Raw genomic sequence first — 11138 nt, 5'->3', positions numbered from 1 at the left:
CAAGAGCATGTGTTTATAGCACAGGTATAAAATTTAGAATTAAGTAATCAATAGCATTAGTAAATATGCACAAATGTCGGCACATGTTAATACATGCCTGTGTATATGTTTTTCTTTTATTTAGATATGTTTATTTATTTTTGAGACAGTCTCACTATGTTGCTCAGGCTTCCTGGGTTCAAGTGATCATCCTGCTTCAGCCTCCAAAGTAGCCAGTATGCTTTTCTTTTAAATGAGTGATCACTGATTTAAAGTAGCTGCATCAAAATGCGTGAGGAGTCAGATCTGTGGAAACATAAAGTCCGTTATCTGGCCCATATTTTAAATGACCGGTCCTCTTCCCTCACCCATCAGAGCATCAATTCCTATTGTATTGAAGCTTTGTTTTCAAGAAATTAACATTAAGCATAAATAATAAAACCCTTCTGGGGATACTTTGATAAATATTTTCTTGGGCAAAATGTCAACATTTACAATGTACAAGGATAGGGAAATAAACCCTTTTCTACTCACCTTGCAGCTTCAGAGTGTTCAGACCATTAGGTTCCTGCCACACCCCCTTAGCTTCATTACTTGCATGGATCACCTTCCTCTCACATTGTAATTTTTCAAGAAATTATTGAAGTATGTATGATTCATATGCCCATGCTTACAAACACACGTGCACATAAAAGCACACACATTATAAAGATAAAGCATAATAATTTTCATAACTGAAGACTCCTGTATAATCCCCAATCCCAGGTGCCTGCTTGGCCTACTTAGCAGTCACAATTCTACCCACACTCTCCTGGCTCATAACAGCTTGTTTGCTTTTATACTTTATGTAAATGAAATCCTAAGCATACTGTATTCCACTAATCCCAGATATACCATTTTATCCATAAATATTTCAATATGTATCTCTGATAGATAAGAACTTTTTAAAAATATGATCATGCTTCTGTTATATTTAATGTTTTTAGTAGTGGATTATAGTTATAAATAATAGTAGGATTCATTGTGATGTGTTCATAAATATAACATGATTTGCTCCATTTCATTCCCCAGTATTTCTTCCTTCCCTTCCTTCCTCTTTTAGGGAAGGGATAAAATGTATCCAGATCCCCTTACCCCAATTGAACTTTAAGAATGTTGTTAATTCCAATGAATCATTTTGTGGAGTGAATGGAGGAGATCATTTAAGATTTGTGCTGCTGCTAGCAGTATAGACTGCTCAATGATCCCCTGTGTCCACTTTTTGAGGATTCAGATGCACCAAGTCACCCTTGGCTTCACTGGAGATCAAATGCTTCTGCTCACCCTCCTGCTGGTTGCTTGTGTTTATTCTGTGATGAGTACCCTCTTCCTCTCTAAGGAAATTGGAAGGGCTGGGATTAGAGAAAGTTTGATGGCAGTCACCACTTCCATTGAGAATGAATCGATGAATCTGCTTGTCTGGCTGTCCCTGGCAACTGCTGTAGAGGAGGAAGAACATGTCCTTTGTCAAGTTGATGATACCAAGATGAAATCTTTCTTGTCAGACCCAGACAAAACTAGAGCTGGAAAATTATGAAGGGGAAGAACCCAGAAACGTCTATGTGAGATAAGTACTGTTCCAGGGATTTTGTAAAAGCCCCATAAGAGATTCCTCCTTGTTCTATATGCATTTTGTGCTTTGCAGGCCTCCCAAATATGCACAAATTTCGGTAACAAAGTTTATCTTTAACATTTTTTGAGACTGCAGCAATTCAGACAAGATGCTCTTAACAGAACATTGCCTAGCAAGGTACAACTACCAGTGAGCTGATGCCAACTGCAAGACCAATGAACTTTGCAACCAGGTAAATCTCTCCCTGTGTGCCTTTAAAAACTTCTTTTTGCCCTGACCTCCCTGATATATCCTGTTTTACTATGGCACACGTATTCCCATTGCAATGCTCTGCTGTTCCCAAATAAATATCATTGTTCTTTGGAGAATCTGTCTGATTGTTAAACTAGGTTGAAACATCTGAGCATTCATGTCACAGATCCTTGACTAGGGAAATCCCTTTACAAGCCGTTCTCAAGGCATGTTTGGCAAAATACATGGGGGAAGCAGATAATTGCATAAGTCCTTCACTTTAAAACTTCCACCCTCAGCCTGGGAGTATCTTTTCTCTGATGTCATCTCTGTTCTGAATCTATGAATGGAGTCTCTTTGATACCCAGCCAGCCTGTGGAACTTAGGTCTGCATTTCCAAAGAAAATGCAATCTCACGAGCATTGTGTGGGCCATTTGGCTTCTAGACTGAGAGGACAAGTCAGGTTACTGGACCCACCATACTGCCACCTCCCCCAATGTAGCTCTCTTTCCTCCAGAAGAGAATCTGGAAACCTACCCCCCCTCCCGCTTAGGAGCAAACAAATGCCTCTTGATCCCCTCAGGGTGAGTAGTTCCCTTGCCTTCCTTTTTTAAAGCTCATTGCCCATGTCTCTCAGCTATGACCCGAGTAGACTTATCAATGTACTGTGCTCAAATGTTGCAGAATTCATAATGAGCAGTCAATAAAAATTTCCAGAATTGAATTCTCCCTGCAGGTTGCCTACTTGAAAAGGAAGTAGTCTAACATTTACTGGATGCTGTTATGGGCCAACCATTATGTTAGTCTCTAACAAGCAATAGCTTTCTTGATTTCCACCACCTTGTGAAAAGAAAGCATTGTCCCTAGTTGCACAGGTGAAGAAATAGAAGCTGGGAGAGTTATCCTAGCCAGTTCATGATGTTATAACAAAAATGCCATAAACTAGTGGCTTAACAAGAACAGGAATTTATTTTTCACAATTTTGGAGGCCAGAAAGTCCAAGAGCAAGGTACTGGCAGATTCATTTGTTCCGTGAAGGCCTGTTCCTCATAGATGGCTTATTGTTAAATCCTTACAGGGTGGAAAGGAGGCAGGCCTACAGGGTCTCTTTTCTAGGAGTGCTAATCCAATCCAGGAGGGCTCTGCTCTTGTGACCAAATCAACTCCCAAAGACTCTTCATTTCTTAATACCATTGCATAAGTTTCAACATATAAATTTTGGAGAGACACAAGCATTCAGATCAAAGCAAGAGGTAAAGTGACTTGCCCAACATTACCTAGTTAGTAAATGATGAGTGAAGACCAAAGCTTGAGTTCTCTTTGTCTTCCGTGTTCACTGGTAGTCACAGTATGGTGACTCATCTCCTCCAGCCCAGGATGTTTAAAACATCTCCACTATATCTCCTCAGTGTCTATGAGAATAGAGGCTTCCCAAATGGGGGAACTTCAATTTGGCTTCTAGATTGAGAGGACAAGTCAGGTCACCAGACCCACCACACTGCCACCTCCCCCAACGTAGCTCTCTTTCCCCCAGAAGAGAATTTGTGAAGTGGTCTGTAGTTAGAAATATCTGATTTACAACCTAACAAAAGAGGTGAAAGACTTATACAATGAAAACTACAGAACCCTAAAGAGAGAAATAGAAGAAGATCTTAGAAGATGGAAAAATATACCCTGTTCATGGATAGGCAGAACTAACATCATCAAAATGGCGATATTACCAAAAGTTCTCTATAGGTTTAATGCAATGCCAATCAAAATCCCAACGGCATTTCTTGTAGAAATAGAGAAAGCAATCATGAAATTCATATGGAAAAATAAAAGACCCAGAATAGCAAAAACAATGCTAAGCAGGAAATGTGAATCAGGCGGTATAGCGATACCAGACTTCAAACTATATTACAGAGCAATAGTAACAAAAACAGCATGGTACTGGTACCAAAACAGGCGGGTGGACCAATGGTACAGAATAGAGGACACAGAAACCAATCCACAAAACTACAACTATCTTATATTTGATAAAGGGTCTAAAAGCATGCAATGGAGGAAGGATAGCATCTTCAACAAATGGTGCTGGGAAAACTGGAAATCCATATGCAACAAAATGAAACTGAATCCCTTTCTCTCGCCATGCACAAAAGTTAATTCAAAATGGATCAAGGAGCTTGATATCAAATCAGAGACACGCCGTCTGATAGAAGAAAAAGTTGGCTACGATCTACATACGGTGGGGTCGGGCTCCAAATTCCTCAATAGGACACCCATAGCACAAAAGTTAATAACTAGAATCAACAAATGGGACTTACTCAAACTAAAAAGTTTTTTCTCAGCAAAAGATACAATAAGAGAGGTAAATAGAGAGCCTACATCCTGGGAACAAATCTTTACTCCTCACACTTCAGATAGAGCCCTAATATCCAGAGTATACAAAGAACTCAAAAAATTAGACAATAAGAGAACAAACAACCCAATCAACAAATGGGCCAAGGACCTGAACAGACACTTCTCAGAGGAGGACATACAATCAATCAACAAGTACATGAAAAAATGCTCACCATCTCTAGCAGTCAGAGAAATGCAAATCAAAACCACCCTAAGATACCATCTCACTCCAGTTAGATTGGCAGCCATTATGAAGTCAAACAACAACAAGTGCTGGCGAGGATGTGGGGAAAAGGGTACACTTGTACATTGCTGGTGGGACTGCAAATTGGTGCAGCCAATTTGGAAAGCAGTATGGAGATTCCTTGGAAAGCTGGGAATGGAGCCACCATTTGACCCAGCTATTCCCCTTCTCGGTCTATTCCCTAAAGACCTAAAAAGAGCATGCTACAGGGACACTGCTACATCGATGTTCATAGCAGCACAATTCACAATAGCTAGACTGTGGAACCAACCTAGATGCCCTTCAATGGATGAATGGATAAAAAAAATGTGGCATTTATACACAATGGAGTATTACTCTGCATTAAAAAATGACAAAATCATAGAATTTACAGGGAAATGGATGGCATTAGAGCAGATTATGCTAAGTGAAGCTAGCCAATCCCTAAAAAACAAATGCCAAATGTCTTCTTTGATATAAGGAGAGTAACTAAGAACAGAGTAGGGTCGAAGAGCATGAGAAGAAGATTAACATTAAACAGGGATGAGAGGTGGGAGGGAAAGGGAGAGAGAAGGGAAAAAGCATGGAAACGGAAGGAGACCCTCAGAGTTATACAAAAGTACATACAAGAGGAAGTGAGGGGAAGGGGAAAAATAATACAAGGGGGACAAACGAATGTCAGTAGAGGGGGCAGAGAGAGAAGAGGGGAGGGGAGGGGAGGGGAGGGGTGATAGTAGAGGATAGGAAAGGCAGCAGAATACAACAGACACTAGTATGGCAATATGTAAATCAATGGATGTGTAACTGATGTGATTCTGCAATCTGTATATGGGGTAAAAATGGGAGCTCATAACCCACTTGAATCAAATTGTGAAATATGATATATCAAGAACTATGTAATGTTTTGAACAGCCAACAATAAAAAATTAAAAAGAAAAAAAAAAGAAATATCTGATTTATAATAAGCTCAGCTGTGAGTCTTTGGAACAGCAATTTTTTCCTCATTTCTTCTCACAGGGTTATGCAGAAGAAACTAAATTTAATATGAAATAAGACTCTTGCCATCTCGAAGACAAGAGGACAAGTATTTCTGGCACAATTACACTCCTAAAATTTTTATAAACATGAATTACATATGCCAATTATGAAAAGAAAAAAAATCTGTTAATTAAACAATTCAGTGATTAAAAAAAAAAATGAGGGCTCCGCATTCATTGCTAAAGTAGGCAAATGGTGTTTGTTGACTCAAAATTCATAGGTATAGGAAATCAACTCTTTCCCACACCATGGTGGCTTAAGAGAGCTGTCAATCATGTTACACCATCTTCTTGCGAGGTATGAGATGTCCCAGGCTGGCCACTCAGAATGTTCCTCCCATAGTCATTGTGCAAGAAGCATTCCATGGCTCAGGCTACTCTCATTTTTCTGTTCTACATTTAATTCCTAGGTAATGCCATCCAGTTTCATGGCACCAAGTATTAACTATTTACCAGTAACTTGTGAAGATAGTTTCTAGCCTCTGCCACTCTCTGAACTATATGCATAGTTCAGTATAGATAATACTGCCTATCCAATATTTTCACTTGGATGTCTAAGGGGGCTCTTACAATTAGCATGTCTGAAACTGAGTTCTCTGTGTACTATACTCAACATGCTCCTCCCATTATTTACTACTTTTTGGTAAATGACAATTCCATTTCATCACTTGGATAAACCTCTGAAATTACCTTAAACGTCTAGCCTTATTTGACACAAACAGAACATTCTATCACCTCTACCTTCAAAATATGCCAGGAATCCTACCATATCAAACCTCTTGAAATGCTATAGTCTCAAAGATAAGGCATGATAACAATTGTACCAATAACCTTCTCTCTGATGGCCTGACCCTCTTTTGTTCCCCAAGGAAGAGAAAAGCAACCCCTATATAGTTGGGATCTTCCTGGCACTCACTCATGGACTTCCATATCAGACAAAGACAATCTGTGACTGATGGGTCAAGACAAACAAAAGAACATTGTCCAGCATGCAAAAGTCTCCTAGCCTGGTTAAAATGAATGGCTGCTGCTTCTTACTAATCACAGTTCTTGCCTTACTCTGTTCTCATCTTCAAGATAAAAGTTATTAAGATGCTCGGTCATTGATTAACCTGACAGCCTCCAATCCAGAGCAAAGCCCTGCTTCTTGTTTTAAATTCTAATTTGTTATACATGACAGCAAAATGCATTTCAATTCATATTACACATATAGTACACAGTTTTTCATGTCTCTAGTTGTACACAAAGTAGAGTCACTTCATTCATGTCTTCTTACATGTACTTAGGGTATTGATGTCCATCTCATTTCACCGTCTTTCCTATCCCCCTTCCCTCCTCCCTTCTCCCACCCTTTTGCCCTATCTAAATTTCCTCCATTCCTCCCATGCCCCCCACCCTATCCCCATTATGTATCAGCATCCTCATTATCAGAAAAAACATTTGGCATTTGGTTTTTATGGAATTGGCTGACTTCACTTAGCATAATATTCTCCAGCTCCATCCATTTATCTGCAAATGCCATGATTTTATTCTCTTTTAATGCTGAATAATATTCCATTATGTATGTATGTATGTATGAATGTATGTGTATATCTATCTATGTATATATCTATAGTTTGGTTCCACAGTTTAGCTACTGTGAATTGTGCTGCTATAAACATTGGTGTGGCTGTGTCCCTGTAGTATGCTGTTTTTCAGTCCTTTGGGTATAGACTGAGGAGTAGGATAGCTGTGTCAAATGGTGGTTCCTTTCCCAGTTTTCCAAGGATTCTCCATACTGCTTTCTATATTGGCTGCACCAATTTTCAGTCCCACCAGCAATGTATGAGTGAGTGTGCCTTTTCCCCCACATCCGCACTTACACTTATTATTGTTTATATTCTTAATAGCTGCTATTCTGATTGGAGTGAGATGAAATCTTAGAGTAGTTCTGATTTGCATTTCTCTATTTGCTATAGATGATGGACATTTTTTCATATATTTCTTCTGAGAAGTGTCTGTTCAGTTCCTTGGCCTATTTATTGATTGGGTTATTTATTTATTTATTTATTTATTTATTTATTTATTTTAAAGAGAGGGAGAGAGAGAGAGGAGAGAGAGAGAGAGAGAGAGAGAGAGAGAGAGAGAGAGAGAGAGAGAGAGAGATTTTAAAAATATTTATTTTTCAGTTTTCGGTGGACACAACATCTTTATTTTATTTTTATGTGGTGCTGAGGATTGAACCCAGCGCCCCGCACATGCCAGGTGAGTGCATTACCTCTTGAACCACATCCCCAGCCCTGATTATTTATTTATTTTGGTGTAAAGATTTTGGAGTTCTTTATATATCCTAGAGATTAGTGCTCTATCTGATGTGCATGTGGTAAAAATTTGTTCCCAAAATGTAGGCTCTCTATTCACCCACTGATTATTACTTTTGCTGAGAAGAAGCTTTTTTAGTTTGAATCCATCCCATTTATTGATTCTTGATTTTAATTCTTGTACTATAGGAGTCTTATTAAGGAAGTCAGGGCCTAATCTGACATGATGGAGATTTGGGCCTACTTTTTCTTCTAATAAGTGCAGTGTCTCTGAAGGATCCTTCCTAGGTCCTTGATCCACTTTGAGTTGAGTTTTGTGCATGATGAGAGATAGGAATTTAACTTCATTTTGTTGCATATGGATTTCCAGTTTTCCCAGCACCATTTGTTAAAGAGGCTATCTTTTCTCCAATGCATATTTTTGGCGCCTTTGTCTAATATGAGATAACTGTTATTATGTGGGTTTGTCTCTGTGTCCTCTATTCTGTACCATTGGTCTTCTGGTCTAGTTTGGTGCCAATACCATGCTGTTTTTGTTACTATTGCTCTGTATAGTTTAAGGTCTGGTATAGTGATGCCACCTGCTTCACTCTTCTTGCTAAGAATTGCTTTAGCTATTCTGGGTCTCTTATTTTTCCAGATGAATTTCATGATTCCTTTTTCTATTTTTATTAGGAATACATTTGGATTTTGAACAGAATTGCATTAAATCTGTATAGTGCTTTTGGTAGTATCTTTGTTTTGACAATATTAATTCTGCCTATCCAAGAATACAGGAGATCTTTCCATCTTCTAAGGTCTTTTTAAATTTCTTTCTTTAGCGGGCTGTAGTTTCCATTGTAGAAGTCTTTCATCTCTTTTGTTAAGTTAATTCCCAAGTATTTTTTTTGAGGCTATTGTAAATGGGGTAGTTTTCCTCATTTCCCTTTCAGAGGATTTATCACTGATATACAGAAATGCTTTTGATTTTTATGTGTTGATTTTATATCCTGCTGCCTTGCTTAATTCATTTATTAGTTCTAGAAGTTTTCTGGTGGAATTTTTTGGGTCCTCTATATAACAGAATCATGTCATTAGCAAACAGTGATAGTTTGAGTTCTTCTTTTCCTATTTGTATCCCTTTAATTTCTTTCATCTAATTGCACTGACTAGAGTTTCAAGGATTATGTTAAATAGAAAGTGGTGAAAGAGGGTATCCCTGCCCTGTTTCAGTTTTTAGAGGAAATGCTTTCAATTTCTCTCCATTTAGAATGATGTTGTCCTGGGGCTTAGCATAGATAGCTTTTACAATTTTGAGATATGTTCCTGTTATCCCTAGTTTTTCTAGTGTTTTGAATATGAAGGGTGCTGTATTTTATCAAATGCTTTTTATGCATCTATTGAGATGATCATATGATTCTTATCTTTAAACCTATCGATGTGGTGAATTACATTTATAGATTTCCGTATATTGAACCAATCTTGCATCCCTGGGATGAACCCCTCTTGATCATGGTGCACAATTTTGTGATATGTCTTTGTATTCAATTTGCCAGAATTTTATTGAGAATTTTTGCATCTGTGTTCATTAGAGACACTGGTCTTAAGTTTTCTTTCTTTGATGTGTCTTTGTCTGGTTTTGGAATCAAGGTTATTTTGGTCTCATAGAATGAGTTTGGAGGTGTTCCCTCTTTTTTCTATTTAATGAAATAATTTGAGGAGTTTTGATATTAGTTCTTCTTTAAAGTCCTTGTAGAACTCAGCGGTGTATCTATCTGGTCCTGGGCTTTTCTTAGTTGGTAGGCTTCTGATAGCTTCTTATATTTCATTGCTTCAAATTGATCTGCTTGAATTGTATATATCATCCTAATTTCAGTTTGAACAAATCATATGACTCTAGATATTTGTTGATGCCTTCAATATTTTTTATTTTATTGGAGTACAAATTTTCATATTCTAATTATCATCTTTATTTCTGTAGTGCCCATTGTAATATTTCCTTTTTGATCACATATGTTAGTTAATTTGAGTTTTCTCTCTCCTTCTCTTTATTAGCATGGCTGAGTTTATCAATCTTATTTATTTTTTCAAAGAATCAACTTTTTTGTCAATTTTTTCAATTTCATTGATTTCAGCTCTGATTTTAATTATAGTCCTGTCTTCTACTGCTTTTGGTGTAGATTTGTTTTCCTTTAATGTTAAGTCATTTATTTGTTAACTTTTTCTTCTTTTAAGAAATGAACTCCATGCAATGAACTTTCCTCTTAGAACTGCCTTCATAGTGTCCCAGAGATTTCAATATGTTGTATCAGTGTTCTCATTTACCTCTAAGAATTTTTTAAACTTCTCTGATGTCTTTTGCAACTCATTTTTCTTTCAATAGCATATTATTTAGTCTTCAGTGTTAGAGTAGCTTTTATTTTTTATTTTATCATTGATTTCTAATTTTATTCCATTATGATCTGATAGAATGCCGGGTAGTATCTTTACATTTTGTATTTGCTAAGAGTTGCTTTTTAGCATAATATATGGTTTATTTTAGTGAAGGATCCATGTGCTGCAGAGAAGAAAGTGTATTTACTCATTGATGGATAATATACTCTATATATGTCAGTTAAGTCTAAGTTATTGATTGTATTATTGAGTTCTATAGTTTCTTTGTTTAGCTGTTATTTGGAAGATTTATCCAGTGATGAAAGAAGTGTGGTAAAGTTACCCAGAATTATTGTGTTGTAGTACATTTGGCTCTTGAACTCGAGAAGAGTTTTTCTGATAAATGTAGATGCTCCATTGTTTGGGGCATATATATTTATAGTTTTTATGTCTTGTTGATATACGGTTCCCTTAAGGAGTATGAAATATCCTGTTTTATCTCTTTAGATTAACTTTGGCTTGAAGTCTACTTTATTTGATATGAGGATGGAAACCCCTACTTGTTTCTGCAAACCATATGAGTGGTATGTTTTTCTTCCCAACCTTTCACTTTCAGGCTGTGGATGTCTTTTCCTATGAGATAAGTCTCTTGAAGGCAGCATATTGTTGGGTCTTTTTAAAAAAATCCTATCTTCTAGTCTATGTCTTTTGATTGGCGAGTTTAGGCTATTAACATCCAGGGTTATTATTGAGACATGATTTGTTTTCCCAGTCATTTTGTAATATTTTTAGTATTTAACTTGACTTGGTTTCTCCTTTGATTGGCCTTTCCTTTAGTGTAGTTCCTCCCTTTGCAGATTTTTATTTTCTCCTCATGTAACATTTTTCCAAGTATGTTATGTAGTTCAGACTTTTTGCTATTCTTTCAGCTTTTTTAAAATTAGGGAATGTTTTTATTTCATCATCAAATCTGAAATTTAATTTTGTTGGGTATAAGATTTTTTGGTTGGCATCATTTGTT

Source organism: Marmota flaviventris, chromosome 1 (assembly GCF_047511675.1).
Source record: "Marmota flaviventris isolate mMarFla1 chromosome 1, mMarFla1.hap1, whole genome shotgun sequence".
Lineage (NCBI taxonomy): Eukaryota > Metazoa > Chordata > Mammalia > Rodentia > Sciuridae > Marmota > Marmota flaviventris.
Note: the sequence above shows the minus strand (reverse complement) of the source record.